General features: G+C 42.3%; 1 protein-coding gene across 1 annotated transcript in view; it reads right to left on the bottom strand.

The window, feature by feature from the left end:
• LOC124615905 overlaps positions 1-19,668 on the bottom strand; it is a 173,721-nt gene that overhangs the window by 25,213 nt on the left and 128,840 nt on the right. The gene's annotated exons all lie outside the window — the stretch shown is intronic.

Here is a 19,668-nt window from a genome sequence, read left to right as displayed (position 1 = left end):
CCGTGTGTTTCTATTGTGCTGATGGGTTGAAGGTTGGGAAGAACCTCTCAATCCAAGGGCTGAACATACTGTGTGGTTCCAAAGTGTGTGTTTGTGATTCTTCCGAAGGGCAAAGATTTTGTAGGAAATATTTGCGAGAGCAAAGATGCAACAATTACTGCAAAAAATGCAGCTAGTATTAAACATCCATTCAGTCTTCGGAAAGCGGAAAAAGTTATTATCCCGAAAGCAGCATCAGAACAGCGTGTGACTGAGAGGGCTTTCGAAAATTCTCGCCTTTGTAAAACTTGCTTTCAGGGAGATATGGGAGTGCTATGCCTTCCATGCAGACATATTGCTGCTTACGTTAAATGTGTACCTCCCCATTCCTTGTACGCTGCGAGTTGGAAACCCGTTTCAGCTAGAGCAGGACCATTTTTGACGTATCGACTATTAGTTTTGATCGGTTGGTTGATTTTGGGGAGGGACCAAACAGAGAGGTCATCGGTACCATCGGATTAGGGAAGGATGAAGAAGGAAGTTGGCTGTGCCCTTTCAAAGGAACTTTGAATTCAGGAATTTTCCTCAAGCTATTTAGGGAAATCACGGAAAACTTAAATCAGGATAGCCGGATCTGGGTTTGAACCGTCATCCTCTCGAATGCGAATCCAGTGTGCTAACATCTGCGCCACCTCGCTCGGTAATAGTTTTGGTAAATGAAATGTTTAGCTGCATTATTAGATTTATTTTCATTTGTATCAAGTAATATTTGTGTACATGAATAAAGTGGAAATTCTACGCTTTGTAGTGGCAGTTTGCTGCATTTCGTAAATTGACTGTGTGTGATAGAGGATGTCATTCGCATTTTTATACTATTTTTATACTGTGTGTTAATACGCATTTTTGATTTTATTAACTGTGAATACGGAGTCACTATTGTTAAATAACAATGTGATTCTCTTTTCGTAAATAGCTCATTATCATTGCTCCATTTTTCAGATATTTATTTTAAACCGTGCTATGAGTGTTGTAGCAGGGGAATAAATAAAATAATTTTTTCTCAATGTGTTGTATGTGTTTTCATCCTTAAAATCCTTACCAAAAATGTGCATTCATTAACTGTAGACAGTTGGAGTATAATACTCCACTTGGTATATGCCTCTGCCTTTACCTTTCTGACTGAGCTACAATGACTGTGCTTCTTTATAAACATTTTTAATGACGCTGGAAGTCAAAAACGACAGTACTATGTTATGCACATGCGAAAGAAAACTGGGAATGGAATAGACTAAGCCGGCCGGAGTGGCCGTGCATTTCTAGGCGCTACAGTCTGGAACCGAGCGACCGCTACGGTCGCAGGTTCGAATCCTGCCTTGGGCATGGATGTGTGTGATGTCCTTAGGTTGGTTAGGTTTAGTTAGTTCTACGTTCTAGGCGACTGATAACTTCAGAAGTTAAGTCGCATAGTGCTCAGAGCCATTTGAACCATTTTTGAATAGACTGAAGAGGAAAAAAATGAAAACTAAAGTATATGGCGAAAACAGTTTCTGCGCTGGAGGAATACAAACTGATACTGGAAAAAGAACAAGCTGTTACACATGTACAAGCAAAGCTTACAAAGCACTTTAAACACACTGTTTGAAATCTGTATACAACAGCATAATACAGAAGATTGCCATTTACTGTAAATAGCAATGGGAAGTGGTCATACGTTTGAGATTCCTCCCCATTTGGGTGTCTTTGTGTGTAGAGTAGCGCTATGTGTTTTTTTAAAAAAATGTTGCTTGTCGTAATAGGTAAACGTCGCTATAAATCCATGACCACAAATGAATAAATGCAATCCTACATCAAAAACTAAAAATGTTCTATATTACATACCAATAATCAGTAATATTTAGAGTATAATACACACATGTGCACTATTGTTGTGATTTAATTGTTCTACAGCAGTAAAAAGATACACACAGCTACAGGTGTAACTTGCAGGTTAAGCAGCACTTGTCCAAAGATTAGTATGTTCTCTCGAGCTGTAATAATAATAATAATGATAGTGTAGAGTTATGTCTCGTATTTAAATGTGCATGGAAATAATATAGTAATATGCGAGATTTTAAATTAAATGTACAGTGTAATTTTTTAAAAAATATTAATTTTAGTACTCTCATATATACAAACCACTTACTAACTGGGCAATGTTCTTTCATCACAACCATTTGCCATGTTGCGATATTTAGCATGTAATTGACTTTGTACATGCTAAATTCTGTGTGTATGTGATAATGCTCACATGCAGCTAAGCAGTCAGGAAATTCAACACCCACACGAACTTTATGTCACATTATGTATTTCATTAGGCTACTGTAGACTTTTTAACACTATCAGGTAATTGGCATAGTCTCTCTCTGATGTGTAATACATGGCATCATATATACTTTGTACATCTGAAACACTTCGCTTTTTTAAACATACGCTATGTGTAGCGTGGCAAACCAGTAGTTTCAGTGCTGTACCACTGAACACTGTTACACTCGAGGCGATAAGATGAGTGCTACTGCTGCTAGTGTTGACGTCTTTGTTGGAGAACACATTGATGTCCACGTAATGTGGGCTGTGGTCTGTGGTGATTTGACGTTCCCTGTATGACAGATTTTCACACATGTACCTCCAGTCTATTTGATCGAGCTGAGAGTTTCTGTGTTGTTGTACACTTTCTAGTTCAGTTACGACAGCAAACTCAAGGTCTGGTGCTATTCCAACATTGATGTTCGCAAGCATTCAAATAAAACTTAACTTGTGATCGCCAACATCGCTTTGAGGGCTAGACGAACTGGTGGGTTTATATACAAACAGTTCCTGTCTACCAGTCATGATTGCCCTCGTCAGCCTATATTGGTGGAGAGGACTACCAAAGTGAAACAAGTCGCTACAGGGCGAACAAGTTGAATGGAGTGCTGTCGAGAGATACTACTTTGAATTTCCTGGGTGTAGGTGCTGTCACAGGAAAGAGACATAAGTCATGTGCTAAAATTATAATTGAAAGTAGGTCATGAATTGTTTTTATATGCAAGGAATCTAGTATTCTGTGGTATGTGTTTCTATAAATGTGCTACGTACTGTTAACATTGTTCTGTAGTCGAAGACTCCACGAAACAAATGTTTTATAACTTGGGTATTTCACCAATCAGTCGATGAACTCTGTGTTGGATCTCAGACATCAAAAAAGTTGCATATAGAGTGGAGTTTTGCAGTTTGTGTCGCTTTACCACGCAAGGAAGCAACACAGCTGTCAGGCTATATTTTAATTCATATACACCTCTAAATCTAATCCATCAGTAAGTGTTGGAGAAGAAAGGATGGAGAAGAAAGGAATGTGTATAAGTCAAACACAGGCTGCTTGTCGTACTATGCAGTGCTGGTCACGGATGGTGCGGCTGCCTGTAAGGAGGTAGTAACACTGGAGGACTATAGCGAATTGCAGAGGTTTGGTGATGAGAGCTGGGGAAAACTGGACGCAGTAAATGTAGGACAAGGAATCCGGTACTGTATAATAGCACTATCGCTGGAGACGGCAATGATCGTAAAAATATCGGAAAGCAACCAACTGGAGGAGCCTAAAGAGGAATGACTACATAAAAAAGAAACAAAATGTATAGAAAGCATCGCTATAAGGGAGGCGTTGTGCGTTATGGGGAGGTTCACTGTTGAAAAATTTGGGGCGTTACGTTTCAGGCTAGATATTACGTCCTCCCCCAAACGCCTTGCAAAATGATCGCGAAAAGAAAGCAGGACTAATAGATAGGTTTACCCGGACATGGATCCAAGTACCCTCCATCACAAACACCGTAAGTTGGCAAGCGGGTGTTATCCATCTAACAGCATCATGTGATAGAGGTAATTTGTAGTGTATTTAACAATTATCTAAATTCTTTTTATGATATCAAGATAAAATTACTATTTTTTCCACGTCGGAACAATGAAGTGACAGTGACAGCTATAGAATATCACTCTACGCTTACTGAAAACGAAGCACGTAAAATGCACAAAATACCATTTTATTGATCAGTTGCCTGCCGGTAAAATTGTTACCAATATATAAAGGAATTTATGTTAATAGGTTTATTTACAAAGCAAATTTCACCACTGGAACCGCATTTAAGTCTCTTTGGAGCTATTACTGATGTAATTTGCAGCTTAAAGTGTGCTTGTCGCTGGAATAATCTGTATAGGTATTTGGACTTGTTGAAATTGGTTTTATGGGTAATATTGAAACTTAGTACTTGAGCCATTCATTGTCCTCTTTCCTGGCCACCAAACGTGTATGATCTGGACACAACTGTGACGCTAGTGAACTTCAACTTTTCGACAAAAATTTGCAGGAATTTTCATAAACATTAGATTCCATATATCTCTTGAAGCTTACCAAAGTTTTGCGTGGTGCAGAACTACCGTATTGTATGCAGACTGTGAATCAACACGCTGTCAAGCACGTCTCGGAGGTTGTCTCCTATGTAACGCCAGAGGATCTAAATACAGTATATTAATATACATGTAAATACATATCGATTAAACGGATATCGCTCTGACTAATTTGGAAACTGCTCTATCGAATAAATACGTAAAATTCCACTTTAAATTTTTTTTTGTTCGTTATGGGAAACAAAGTGAAATTTCCATCGCTTCTGAATCTCGTATCAAAGAAGTGATGAGCAGCATTTGTTGCCCCGAACTACTTACTGCAAAAACTAAACTGCAAATATCTCCCCACACAGCAGGAAAAACGCACTTGGTGATTCTTCAAACAGTGCAATACGTCGTGATATACAAGACTTGTATACATAGTGCTAATATTCAGGTCTGTATGACGTATTTCGGGAAATGAATCCGATTTTCAAAACCGTTTTTCGTGCATTATTCATGATGTTTCCGATGTGTGTTAGGTGCTGCCTGCACATGTATGTCAGAACTCTGTAATAAAATTACACGAATTTATATACGCTTTTAGAAAAAAGTAAACAGAGGAAATAATTGTATTAGCAACGAAAGTGGTGGCGTCATGTATCTGCACTATAATAGAAGTTCACATACGTGTTATACCCGATTGTTTCACAGTTATCAACTGTTCTCACAGTATCATCGGTAGCACATGGGCTGGTGAGCCATCTGGAGCAGCATCGACTATACTGGTGGTGTAGCTAGGTGGAGTCATGTGGTAGCTTCGATTGGATAATGTAGCACTGCGGCGTGGGACGTGAGAGCCTGGAGGCGAAGCGAGTACACGGTCACGCTGTGCGTGATGACAGCGTGTATGGGGATCCCTGGAGTTCCAATCTTAGGTGTTTATAATAAAAGTGTTGTAATTGTTTACAAAAAACATCTCGACGTCCTTCCCTTCCTGTGTAACATCTGCAGTATTCCTGTATATGAGGCTTTGCATGAGACTAGAAGAGGATAAAGAAATTTTATTGCAAAAATCATTCAAATGAAAACTTACAGATCACTTAGTGAATTATAGTGATAGTGTACACTACATAGAAAAATCAGAGGTTGTCCAATCCGCACTGTCTTGTAGCACATGTCTTGGAAAATCATTAAAGTCAAAACAGCGTACAAGCTTCTTGGAAAAATCGTTAAGATGGAGAAATTTGGTGACCCTTTTGATCTTAGAGGCATACGTAAAGTGTTGTGGAAGAGTACAAACTTCTTCTTGTAAAATTATTAAACTGAAAAAATGTGTCAGAGTAATATATGTCAATTCAGAGCTCTAGTCATAGTTGCGGTATCAGGCGTCATTCGGTCGGCTGCACCTTCAAATACGCGCGCTTAGGATTGCCGCGTATGCTGCAGACGCCACCGTGGCAGGAGGGCGCTGCCACGAACGATTACGCTACTGCCAATAAAATGGAGTCCTATCTCCAGAGCTCCTGCTGCGGGTGTACTTGAGTTCGAACATTCATGCACTGAGTGTTTGCCAGTTGAATAACATTACAGACTTCCATAGTGGCCATAGTGTCTTCTGAATAGACATTATATTGAAGAGTAATAGATTTATAAATTTTTTGGTCTCTGTCTCTACATTGAAATATACTGTTAGCAACTGACGCTGCAGCTTCAGCAACAAAGGTATAGCCTATTTTTACTATTTCATATTACTTAAAGAATTAATTAGAACACAAATCTGTGGTCATGAACGGCATCTGTTACTCTTTCCCGTATCCACTAAAGGACCATGCAGCATCCAAAGGACAACATTACAATAGTGGCATGCAATACAGTAAAGTGTGTAATTTCCATTGTCAGTATGAAATTATTTCATTCAGGAGAGTCCTCACCTAGCGTAGGGCAGGCGTTGTTGTGAACTGATTTTTCGGTCACGAGGAGGCAGTGCAGGTGGAAGGGTCCACTGTGCCTCATTCAGTCTTGAGCCCTGAGCTCCGGATGGTGTGCGCTCGCACGCCGGTGGCAAGCTGTAAGTGCTCCCTCACGCTACCTGGCTACCTTCTGCGGAATATACACTATGTGATGAAAAACATCCCGACACGTGGCTGAAAATGACTTACAAGTTCGTGGGGCCCTCCATCGGTAATGGTGGAATTCAATATGGTGTTGGCCCACCCTTAGCCTTGATGACAGCTTCCAATCTAGCAAGCATACGTTCAATTAGGTGATGGAAGGTTTCTTGGGGAATGGCAGGCCATTCTTCGCGGACTGCTGCACTGACGAGAGGTATCGACGTCGGTCGATGAGGCATGGCACGAAGGTGCCGTTCCAAAACTTCCCAAAGGTGTTGTAGAGTGTACAGGCACTTCTGACACCAACTGTAAATGTTTAGGATCCCTGACACCAATGTTAATTTTTATGGTACCACTTCTGGAATACAAGGTTTGGGGAAGGGGGCGAGGGGTGGCGGTTGTTACATTACGGTCGTGAAAAGCAGAGCCAGAGGCTCTGCCTTCCAAAAAGACGTCTGTTCTTCTCGAGGTCTGGATTACAAGAGAGAGAAGCAACTGTGTTCTGCACTGCAGACGACTCCTGCGTCCTCACACGTGATCGGTATCCCGCGCACGCTATTGGCTGAAACCAATGGCGTGAATTCGCTAGCAGTTTCAGCAGAGGGCTGAAGGCGTCTCTTGTCAGCAGCTTTAATGGACAGAACTGCCTCGGTTTTGAAAGACAGGCAACTTGTGTCACGTAGGCATGGCGTAAATAACTCGGGGAGAACCCTTGTAAAGATTTGACTGGGCCTTTGAAGCAAATATTTAAACCAATTTAAACCAAATATCCCTTGACTGATTGCCATCCTGTACAGTGTTCTATAGGATTCAGGTCAAGACGCTGTGCAGGTCAGTCCATTACAGGGATTTTATTGTGTATCTAGTCCGCCACAGGCCGTGCATTATGAAAAGGTGCTCGATCGTGTTGAAAGATGCAATCGCCATCCCCTAATTGCTCTTCAACAGTGGGAAGCAAGATGGTGTATAAAAAATCAATGTAGGCCTGTGCTGTGGTAGTGCTACGCAAAACAAGGGGTGCGAGCACCCTCCATGAAAAACACGACGACACCATAACACCACCGCCTCCGAATTTTACCGTTGACACTACACACGATGGCAGATGATGTTCAACGGGCATTCGCCACGCTCACACCCTGCCATCGGATTGCCACATTGTGTACCATGATTCGTCACTCCACACAACGTTTTCCGACTCTTCAGTCGTCCAATGTTTACGCCCCTTACACCAAGCGAGACGTCGTTTGGCATTTACTGGCGTGATGTGTGGCTTATGAGCAGCCGCTCGACCATGGAATCGAAGTTCTCTCACCTCCCGCCTAACTGACATAGTACTTGCAGTGGATGCGGATTCGGTTTGGAATTCCAATGTGATGGTCTGGATAGATGTCTGCCTATTACGCATTACGACCCTCCTCAACTGTCGGCGGTCTCTGTCAGTCAACAGGTCGGCCTGTACGCTTTTGGGCTGTACGTATCCCTTCACGTTCCCGCTTCAATATCACATCGGAAACAGTGGACCTAGAGATGTTTAGGAGTGTGGAAATCTCGCGTACAGACGTATGACAGAAGTGTCACCCAATCATCTGACCACGTTCGAAGTCTGTGAGTTCCGCGGAGCGCCCCATTCTGCTCTCTCGTTATGTCTAATGACTACTGAGGTCGCTGATATGGAGTACTTGGCAGAAGGTGGCACCAAGCACAATGCACCTAACATGAAAAACGTATGTTTTTGGGGGTGTCCGAATACTTTTGATCACATAGTGTATATGTGACTGGCTAAAGTGAACAACAGTGTTGTTATGTATAATGTAATGGCTTTCGTAACTGTATCCTTCCTTCCCCACATTGTGCTAGAAGGAACCCTAGAGTAACTGTCCATTCCACACCTACGCTCGATGGTACACGCGAAAATAAAACTTCTCTGACCTTGATTATATACACTTTTAATGCGAGTGCAACTGCTCACTACGTTTCGATCTACACAAAGCCTCATGACTCATGTTAAATATCACTGGGCTATCCCTCAACCACGCAGGCTATGCTCATTTCCCTAACCAGTAGGACAATATGCATTTGAATTTGCTGAAATTTTGGGTAATAAATCATAAAACATGATAGGATAATATATCGTAAAAATGGAGCCACAAATCATAAATTCAGTGTAATGGTGCTTATAAGTCACCCTATCCAATACATCTTGATCTTGGTGGTGACGTTGGATTAGTGCGGCAACCACGCAGGCTGCACCAACTTTCCTGACCTGAAGGAGCCACCCAGTTGGCCTAGAGAAGTGGAGAAGAGGGACTGGGTTGATGGGGGAGGGGAGAAACAGGGGGAAGTGGGACAGGATATCTGGCAACAATGAAAACTGCATCAGATCTGGCTCTGCTGCAGTACTGTCCAATCAGCATATTTGGAGTCTATTGTGAGAGCTCCATATGAAGTTATTTTATTTCTGAAAATTATGGAATTTTCGTGTATACTGTCCGACCACTCTTATTCAGCCAGTTATAGATTCTTAGCGTGTTGTTCATTTCACAGTGTTATTTTGTGTTGCTCTTCAGACCCTTAAGTACTCCAGAATAATTAGCATTTATTAATAATACTAGTAATTACCAAATCCTCCACCACTAATAAACACACACACACACACACACACACACACACACACACACACACACACGAGCGCGCGCATGTACAGGGTTTACCATTTATCTTGACTACCCGAAATAACTGTTTGTCCAGATGCAAATTACAAAATGTTTCAGGTTCAAATTGGTTCAAATGGCTCTGAGCACTATGGGACTCAACTGCTGAGGTCATTAGTCCCCTAGAACTTAGAACTAGTTAAACCTAACTAACCTAAGGACATCACAAACATCCATGCCCGAGGCAGGATTCGAACCTGCGACCGTAGCGGTCGTGCGGTTCCAGACTGCAGCGCCTTTAACCGCACGGCCACTTCGGCCGGCCAATGTTTCAGGCAAATGTTCTTTTGCCGTCAGGGGTACATCAATCAGTATGATTGCCTACGTTGTAACTTTGTTTTTTACGGCCGGCCGGTGTGGCTGAGCGGTTCTAGGCGCTTCAGTCTGGAACCGCGCGACCCCTGCGGTCGCAGGTTCGAATCCTGCCTCGGGCATGGATGTGTGTGATGTTCTTAGGTTAGTTAGGTTTAAGTAGTTCTAAATTCTGGGGGACTGATGACCTCAGATGTTAAGTCCCATAGCGCTCAGAGCCATTTGAACCATTTTTTTGTTTTGTTTTTTACAAAGATATGAACATCGGTATGACTTTTTTAAATGGCGGCCTGTATTTTTTATTCGGTAATTCATTACATCTCCTAAAGACCTATTCAAAAATCTATCACAGTGTACCATTTACTGAAACACAACGTTATTAATTACATAACACAACATTGACGTTGACGCTCCCAGCGCTTAGCGCAGGTACTCGGGGTATTGGAACACATCCACTAGCTGACGTTGACAGAGGACAAATGTAAACATAAGTAGAATGCACACCCATCACTCCATCAACAATCGTCAGTCGAAGAGTTGTGTGAGAAGAATGTACACCAACGAAGAGAAGGTAGAAATGCTACTCATCTATTGGGAATGTAAGTTAGCTGAACAGTAATTGCAGTACTGTTTTCATATGTATGGGTAGATTTAGTACAGTAGTTTAGTCCTTTTAAATACTGTTGTGTAGAGCAGCCATACAGTAAAGGCTGTCCTTCCCACAAACTGCATCGACATAACGTTTCTTTTATTGTTGTTGTTGTTGTTGTTGTTGTTGAAGGTAGGCGAAACGCTACGCAGACAGCGGAACTGTACAGAGAGCGATATCCTGACAAAACCTGCCTTCCCGACGTATGTTTTCTCGTCTTGTTGTGACGCTTCAGGACACGGGAAGTTTCAACCCACGACAACGCAATCGTCGTAGCAACCGTACAGACGAAGCTGTTCTCGCTTCCGTTGCTATGAATCCACATGTGAGCACACGCCAACTTGAACACTTGAACTGGGCAATGGTACAGGACAGTCAAAGTCAATTTTGTGTTATGTTTTTACTTGGTTTGCATTTGTTTTCTGACAGCTCCAGCAAGTGGACGAGTTGTGATCACGGGCTCAAACTCAGTGTTGTGTTATGTACTTAATAACGTGTGTTTCAGTGAATGGTACACTGTGATACGTTTTAGAATAGCTCTTTAGGAGATGAAATGCATTACCGAATAAAAAGTACAGGATGCCAGTTAAAAAAGTCATACCGCTGTTAATATCTTTGTAAAAAACAAAGCTTCAACGAAGGCAATCATGCTGATTAATGTCCCCTTGACGGCTAAAGAACATTTGCTTGAAATATTTTGTAGTTTGCATCTGGACAAACAGTTATTTAGGGTAGTCAAAATAAATGGGACACCCTGTATAAATACCTAGGGCAGATTTTAGTCTTGAATAGTGCATTTAATCTCTGTATCGCGTAATGTCTTGCGATTAATCCACATCAGCTCAACAGACAAATTACCACAAATCACACAGTAACGTGTAACAACGCCTCTGTATGAATACTCTGTGTCAGGGGTATTGTGGTATTCAAGCATTCATCATCCAGTTTTTACAAATAACATGAGACAGATCGAGATGTCTCAGACGTTGAATCGCTCGAGTGGCCCACCCTGAAATTATATTTAAGCTTTCTGACAGACTGAAACTGTGTATCGAACAGAACTCAATCCTAACGCCTTGGCCTTCCATAGGCAAGTGGTCTGCCTAGTGAGCTATCCGAGCACAACTGACGACTAACCCTCACAGCCTCTCCTCTGGTAGTACCTCTTCTCTTACCTACGAAACATCACGAAGTATCAAATCAGCGTACACCCCAGCGCAGAGGATTCTTTCCGGAAACAATCCTCTAGGCTGTGGCTGTCATTTCTCCCAGATGCACTAGTCTTACTATCTACATAGGAGGACTTCGGTGAAGTCTAGAAGGTGGGGAAAGGGGCACGAGCAGAAGTAAAGTTGTGAGGGCACGTTCTGAGTCACACCTGCACAGCCCAGTCGATGAAGGACTTGCCTCTAGAAGGCAAATATCCCATATTCGAGTTCCAATCTGGCACAGAGCTATAATCTGCCAAGTAGATTCAAACCATACACACTCCACTAAGGAGTACAAATTCATTCTGCGTTGTAGTATTTGTTTGTAGTCCAGTCAGAGTAGTGCAAGTAGGGGGAGGGCGGGGGGGGGGGGGGGCGCAAGTGCCAAGTGCATGAATCCTAAATCCCCATTCCAGACAAGGCCCTAGTCAACGTGGTCTGCCTTCCTTCGTCTGATCTATTATCAAGTGCCGAGTATGGACGACTATGATGGGTGCTTTTACAGTGTAGCGTTGGGTTTATGTCGTTGTGGACAAAGGAGAGCGAAAAGGTCGAGGCCGGTGCTGGTACATAGCCCATTGCTCTCGAATAGGACCAAGAGGCCTGCCGAGCTAAATGTCCCCATCCAGTGGGTGGATCACAACCAATGGTGCACCGTGCCTCACTTAATCCAGAACACTCAAGCAAAGACTAGTGATTAAAAACTTTAGCCCACTACCTCTCCTCCACTTGTCTGCAGTGAATACTGGCAGTAAAAATTTTTCACTACCACGATTCGAACCAGCTATCTCCTCTACAGAGAAAGGTTTGTATGTCGTAATTTCTAAAAATCTACTTGCATATACACTCCTGGAAATGGAAAAAAGAACACATTGACACCGGTGTGTCAGACCCACCATACTTGCTCCGGACACTGCGAGAGGGCTGTACAAGCAATGATCACACGCACGGCACAGCGGACACACCAGGAACCGCGGTGTTGGCCGTCGAATGGCGCTAGCTGCGCAACATTTGTGCACCGCCGCCGTCAGTGTAAGCCAGTTTGCTGTGGCATACGGAGCTCCATCGCAGTCTTTAACACTGGTAGCATGCCGCGACAGCGTGGACGTGAACCGTATGTGCAGTTGACGGACTTTGAGCGAGGGCGTATAGTGGGCATGCGGGAGGCCGGGTGGACGTACCGCCGAATTGCTCAACACGTGGGGCGTGAGGTCTCCACAGTACATCGATGTTGTCGCCAGTGGTCGGCGGAAGGTGCACGTGCCCGTCGACCTGGGACCGGACCGCAGCGACGCACGGATGCACGCCAAGACCGTAGGATCCTACACAGTGCCGTAGGGGACCGCACCGCCACTTCCCAGCAAATTAGGGACACTGTTGCTCCTGGGGTATCGGCGAGAACCATTTGCAACCGTCTCCATGAAGCTGGGCTACGGTCCCGCACACCGTTAGGCCGTTTTCCGCTCACGCCCCAACATCGTGCAGCCCGCCTCCAGTGGTGTCGCAACAGGCGTGAATGGAGGGACGAATGGAGACGTGTCGTCTTCAGCGATGAGAGTCGCTTCTGCCTTGGTGCCAATGATGGTCGTATGCGTGTTTGGCGCCGTGCAGGTGAGCGCCACAATCAGGACTGCATACGACCGAGGCACACAGGGCCAACACCCGGCATCATGGTGTGGGGAGCGATCTCCTACACTGGCCGTACACCACTGGTGATCGTCGAGGGGACACTGAATAGTGCACGGTACATCCAAACCGTCATCGAACCCATCATTCTACCATTCCTAGACCGGCAAGGGAACTTGCTGTTCCAACAGGACAATGCACGTCCGCATGTATCCCGTGCCACCCAACGTGCTCTAGAAGGTGTAAGTCAACTACCCTGGCCAGCAAGATCTCCGGATCTGTCCCCCATTGAGCATGTTTGGGACTGGATGAAGCGTCGTCTCACGCGGTCTGCACGTCCAGCACGAATGCTGGTCCAACTGAGGCGCCAGGTGGAAATGGCATGGCAAGCCGTTCCACAGGACTACATCCAGCATCTCTACGATCGTCTCCATGGGAGAATAGCAGCCTGCATTGCTGCGAAAGGTGGATATACACTGTACTAGTGCCGACATTGTGCATGCTCTGTTGCCTGTGTCTATGTGCCTGTGGTTCTGTCAGTGTGATCATGTGATGTATCTGACCCCAGGAATGTGTCAATAAAGTTTCCCCTTCCTGGGACAATGAATTCACGGTGTTCTTATTTCAATTTCCAGGAGTGTAGTTTTTATTATTTACTTAATGTCTTATTTATCCTAGTGCTATCAAGGCCGTCTGGCTCTCTCTTGCATCAGAACAGATAACATACAGTTTGTGGAGTCTTCTTCTTTGGTACATCTGTAGTACGACAGGTACTGACGAGACTCCCTTATTTTGCTTTTTCCTTTGCCTCTTCCTTAACTTGCTGCCAACCACTACTCCAAGTCTTGTTTCTTCACCTCCATTTCCTGCGTCCTTGATCGGTCATTGTGATACTCTATTTCTGTGCAATGTACGTCCCAGCTAAGAAACTTTCCTGATTTCGTCATTTCCACCAGTTCTCTTCTCAGCAATACTTCTTCATTCGTCAGTCAGTCAGTGCACTTCAGTTTCAGAAGTTTTTCTCACAATTACACTTCAGAACTATACACGTATCTTCCTAGTCCATCGGCCCCATTAATCAGCGAGCACTGCTTGATCATTTGCACACTTAACGGCCTGCGTCTTTACGCCTCCCACTGTTATGTCTCCTTCTGTTTAATGTTTCGGCACTTTTCTCGGCGTCAAGACTTTATTACACAGGTGAAAAACCCTTCACAGGCTTTGTAGAATGGCATATGGATCAGTTGTCCTACATCTTTATATTGAAGGCATTGTGATTCTTTGGTAGCATGCATATTTTAAACATTTTAGCTGTTGCATGAGAGAATGTAATTTTTTCACTCACTGCAACATCATCATTATTAAGTATTTGTGGATCAATTATAACTTACTAGGAGCTAAGAAAGAGAGCACAAAAAAGAGAATGAAAAAATGGCATCTAAAACGTTGGCTAACAATACCGAGAGCGGAGCACATGACCTACATATATTCAAAGAGAAGTAAAGATAGACCTAAAATCATTAAATTATTTCTAGAAATAAGCCATTGGCGCAACTTTGAATTGGGGAAATTTGTTGCTTTTCGTATGTTAAGGAGTAAGTTATAGCGTATTCTAACGCTTGATATTCGGAGGGACTTAACGCCAAGTCCTTCGGTATGAGGGATGGAGGCAAAAGTAAGGATTTAATGTCCCTTGAAAATTGTTGGTGTTGGAAATCTGTATTTGATATTTGGGTTTTTACGATGGAGTCAAAATTAAACAAAACTATTTCATGTAAATCACGTAAGTGTGGTAGTAGCAGCGTTAAAATACAGGGAGAGAAACATTTTTTACAACTTGTACACAAACCAGACGGCAATCATAAGAGTCAAAGGGAACCAGTGATTGAGAGGCAGTGAGACAGAGTTGTGGCCTATCCCTATTACTATTCAGTCTGTACACTGATTAAGCTGTAAAGCAAAGCAAGGTGAAATTGGGAGTAGGAATTAAATTTCAAGGTGAAGGAAAAAAAACTTACAGTTTGCTGATGACAGTGTAATTCTGTCAGAGACAGCAAACGACTTGGAAATGCAGTTGAATGGAATGGACAGTGTCTTAAAAGGAGCATATAAGAGAAAAATGAGCAAAAACAAAAAAAGTGTAATGGAATTTAGTTGAACTAAATCAGGTGACAGTGATAAAATTAGAGTGGAAAAAGAGACATTAAAAGTAATAAATGAGTTTTGCTATCTGGGCATCAATGTAGACTAGCAATGGCAAGAAAAACGTTTCTGAAGAAGGGAAAATTGTTTTCATCAAACAGCAGAATTAAAACATGGACGATAAAAGTTCAGATAAGAAGAGAACAGAAGCTTTCGAAATGTGGCGCTACGAAAGAATGTTGAAGATTAGATAGATGCGTCATGTAACCAATGAATGCTGCAGAAATGTTGCTATAACATTCTGAAGCACCCTTTAGTTTCCTGATGTAATGTAGCCGATTAGAGTGACTGGAGACTCGCCTGGTTGCTCTTTGGTTTGAAGACACATTATAGAGGGATGTGCATGGCCACATTCCTGTAACGTGTCTTCCTTTACATTTCTATCCTGCAACCCTCCCTGCCCACACACCCCCAACCAACCTGAGAAGATAAATTGTCCCTTAATACAACTCTACTACGATTATATGTGGTACACACATTGAAAATTTATTCTTAACCAATGTTACTTAACATTAAATAAAAATTTATTCCATTAAAACACTCTTCTCACTCATTTATGATACCTGCCATCCACATCCCTTCCCTCCTCATTAGTGTTCTCCTGACATGGAACCCAGTTCCACCTTGCCTTTCCCTCCCCCCCCCCCCACCCCTATCCACTAATCACACCTCTTCCCCCAACCAGTATTCTGCTGACATGGAACCCAGTGCCCCTTTCCATTCCCATCCACCCACTACCACACCACTTTCCCCAGAAGAATCCCCTCCCCCCATTAGCCATCCACACACCTTCTCTCGCTGATCAGTATTCTGCTGACATGGAACCCACTGCATCTTTCCCATTCCCTCCCCCACCCACAATCCAACCCCTTCCCTCCTAATCAGTGTTCTGCTGATATGGACTTCAATGTCTCCTTTCCATTCCCCCCATCCACTCACCAACCACACACATTCCCCTGATAATCAGTATTCTGCTAACAGGGAACCTACTGCCTCCTTCCCATATGCCCCCCCCTCCCTAACCACCTAATCAGTATTCTGCTGACATGAAACCTGTGCCACCTTCCTATGGCCTTCTCTGAACAAACCATTCTTTGCAGTTATTTCCAGAATGACGCCGAGGTTTTCTTTGATGTGGAACAGTGAACAGCTAAAGTTCAGACTTCTATAACCAAGATCCATTGTTGGAGAAAATGAGTGGTGTTAAACAGTAAATAAGTGGAAAAGCCACAACGTTTCATAGCCATAGCCTGATTTTTTCGTCTTCGTAACTAAAACCTTATGACTACCTCTCATATGTTCAGGTTAATAGAAATCAAAATGATGCGTTTTACTCTGTTTCATTCAGACCTGGAACAGAAAGTGAATGATTAACAATGATATTGGTAACCCTCCATCATGTATTGCACTGCTGTTCTCTGTTCTTTCCAGCGATATGGAGGCGATATAAGCATAGACAAGTGAGTTTCTAGTTGTGCATATTTGGGGAGGGATACCCAGTATTGTCTTTGTCTTACAACAAAGGTTACATTTATGCTGGCAAATGCTCCTCACTGCTCGCACGTGGCTTCTCTACAGGGGCCTTCACTCTGTAAATTTTCGCAACACAGTGGATTAGTTGCACCTACGGGAAGCGAAAACGACGTTCTTTGCATCCGTTGGCAATAACGACAGTGATTCGTTCGCCTTAAAAAAGTGGTTATTATAGTGAGAAAGACAAGGAGGTATGGAGTGCGGTTCCCAGCAGCCTATTGCCCTAATGGTGCATCTCATTTACCAATCATAATTTGATTTACTGTAGGCACAATTGCTGATATATATATCAATACATACATCAGAAGAATTTTTTCCTGCTAAAATTGGCCCACTTTACATAAAATTGTCTACTCCACAAATATGTAGATGACACCCTATTACCTGTAAATGGTAACTAAAATTACATACAACTGGTTCACCAAAATTTAATTAGCTTACTCCTTAAAATAAAATTCACAATAGAAGTTGAACAGAGCGAATCAATAAACTTTCGAGACCTAACAATAAGTAATAGCACCCACCACTATAGACCTGACATGTATAGGAAAACTACCACAACATATATTATTATTAACAATCACTCCTGTCACATATATCCACATAAACTTGCATTCTGTAACTCAATGCCCAACCGTACCATGAACTTACCACTTGGCACTGATGCAACACAGAAAGAAATTACGATATGTAGCACAACAGAATGGTTTTAACTGTGCAATAGTACTCGGACTATACGATCAACTCACACAACGAAAAACACAAAACGTAAGCATATTAATAACGCTGATAAAAGAAGAAAAAAATTACAAAAAGCTACTTATGTGACAACACCATGCATTGGCCAAATTTCAGGAGAACTCAATAAAATATCTAAAAAGAAGAAGGTGAGAATGACGTTCCGTACCTAGCAACTGATTAGAAACGAAAATGGAATCGGGAAAAACAAAAATATCAATGTTCTCGAACACAGGAATATTTAAAATCTTATGCATTGGTTGTAACCCATTTTATATTGAACAAACAGATAGGAACATCTCAATTAGACCTAAAGTACACACCTGAAATTGCGAAAGTTACCAAACCACATTTTACCATAAACAAAACGCAGAAAAAATAGAAAATGCAATAATGAATAACCTGGAAGAACACGAAATATGTGTGCCCACAGACGTATATTCAGACAAAATGTTTAAGGACTTGGGTTATTTTTTCATTTCACAGAGAGTTTTGTTTGCTTTTTTCCCTAGACACTTTTTTCTGTGCCGATTTCTTAGGGATTATGAGAATTTTTTTTAATTAATGAAGCTGTTGGAATGTAGTACTACATACATAGTATCAAAAGATACCAGAATCTCATATTTCACCAAATGTGGACTTTGATTGATTTCCACTATACCTTTCATACGTATTGACCCAAGTTAACAAGGAATAGTTTCCTTATTTTCTGCATTGCTTGTAATCGAACTGGTCCTGTTACAATTTGTTATTCATTTATGTCAGCAGGAATGTTTGTAATAAACAGGGATTTCTGTGGAACAGTGTTTGATTTCATTGTTAGATGCACAACCTGTTTGTTATCTTGTTTGAGGTACAGCACCTATGTCTTGTGTTTTCTAGGGCCACCCCTGCCCTGTAAGTTACTTTTTGTGTGACAGCTTCTTCATAAATTCCACACTACTGTATGGAGAGCGCCCCAACTATTGATCAGTCCAACCAGTGCGGATCGTTCTCACACCCACAGGGGTATCTCGAACGCTCAGCTGTAATCTCAGAAGTGAAGCCCATTACATGTAATGTTCACACAGTGGATACTTTCACCAGTTCTATCAACCGCTCCCGAATGCCCTACAAACAGTCGAGTATAATTTTTCATTGAACAAGAAATAATTAAACGGATAAGGATTCAAAGCAACATTGTTAATGCAATTCCTGTGGAAGAGCAGCTGTTACTCCCTCCGAGATAGCACGTCGTCCGTTTTTATCTGCATCTACTGTGTGAACATCTGTTAGATTTTTATCTTGACCCTAAAATCGTGCTATAGATGAAACAAGTTTCACAAAATATTACATCTAATGCTCTCCATTATGAAGCGACTGTTATGATCTGTCTGATCCCAGACTGCTTCTGTTTCAAAAATGCCTGTAATAAGACCCTATTTAAAATAGTCGCTGTAGTTCCTCATTGTTCAAATTATCTGCTAAGCTCATAACGAACAAATGTGGTGGTTCCATTGATTGAGTACCTCAAAAGTTCAGTAAGTCTATAAAGAACATTTCTTAGAAAATACTCATGTGTCCCGTTATAGAGTCTTGTTCAAGTGTGTGGGATCCCTACCAAATAGCAATATCAGCAGATACTGATCACATACAAGGAAGGGCAGCACGAATGGTCACAGGTTTATTTGACCCACAGAAGAGCGTCACGGAGATGGTCAAAAACGTGAAGCTGCATACACTTGGAAAATACACTGATGTGCAAAATTTAAGGTCGGAAGTAACTTTCAGATGTGTCACTATAAGTAAGATTGCTCTATAGAACTTGAACCATACATAGAAAGAACTGTTACAGTATAGTACAGAGGGTAAGTAGAAGAAATATGCAGTGATCAGCAGAAATGATACTTTTATTCAAAGACGATAATTACACTGAAGTAACCGTGATATGTGATGCTCTACTGGATATTACTGAAGATGAGACATGGTTTTTTATGATGCATGATAAGGACGGCAGTACGGGATTGCAACATGGTCCCAAGCTGGCTATGTGGATAGTAAGGAGTCCTTGTTGTAGGTTTTTGGATTTAAGTTGAGGAGACTGGCAGCCCAGTCATTTTACTGAACGTACTGTCGTTGCAACAATTCCTCCGCCTGTGCTTTTCGATATCGTCACGCATCATCATTCATGAAGTGCCGAATATACCCAGTGAAAAGATACA

This window comes from Schistocerca americana, chromosome 5, assembly GCF_021461395.2.
Source record: "Schistocerca americana isolate TAMUIC-IGC-003095 chromosome 5, iqSchAmer2.1, whole genome shotgun sequence".
NCBI lineage: Eukaryota > Metazoa > Arthropoda > Insecta > Orthoptera > Acrididae > Schistocerca > Schistocerca americana.
Note: the sequence above shows the minus strand (reverse complement) of the source record. Positions and strands in the feature narration are given on the sequence as shown.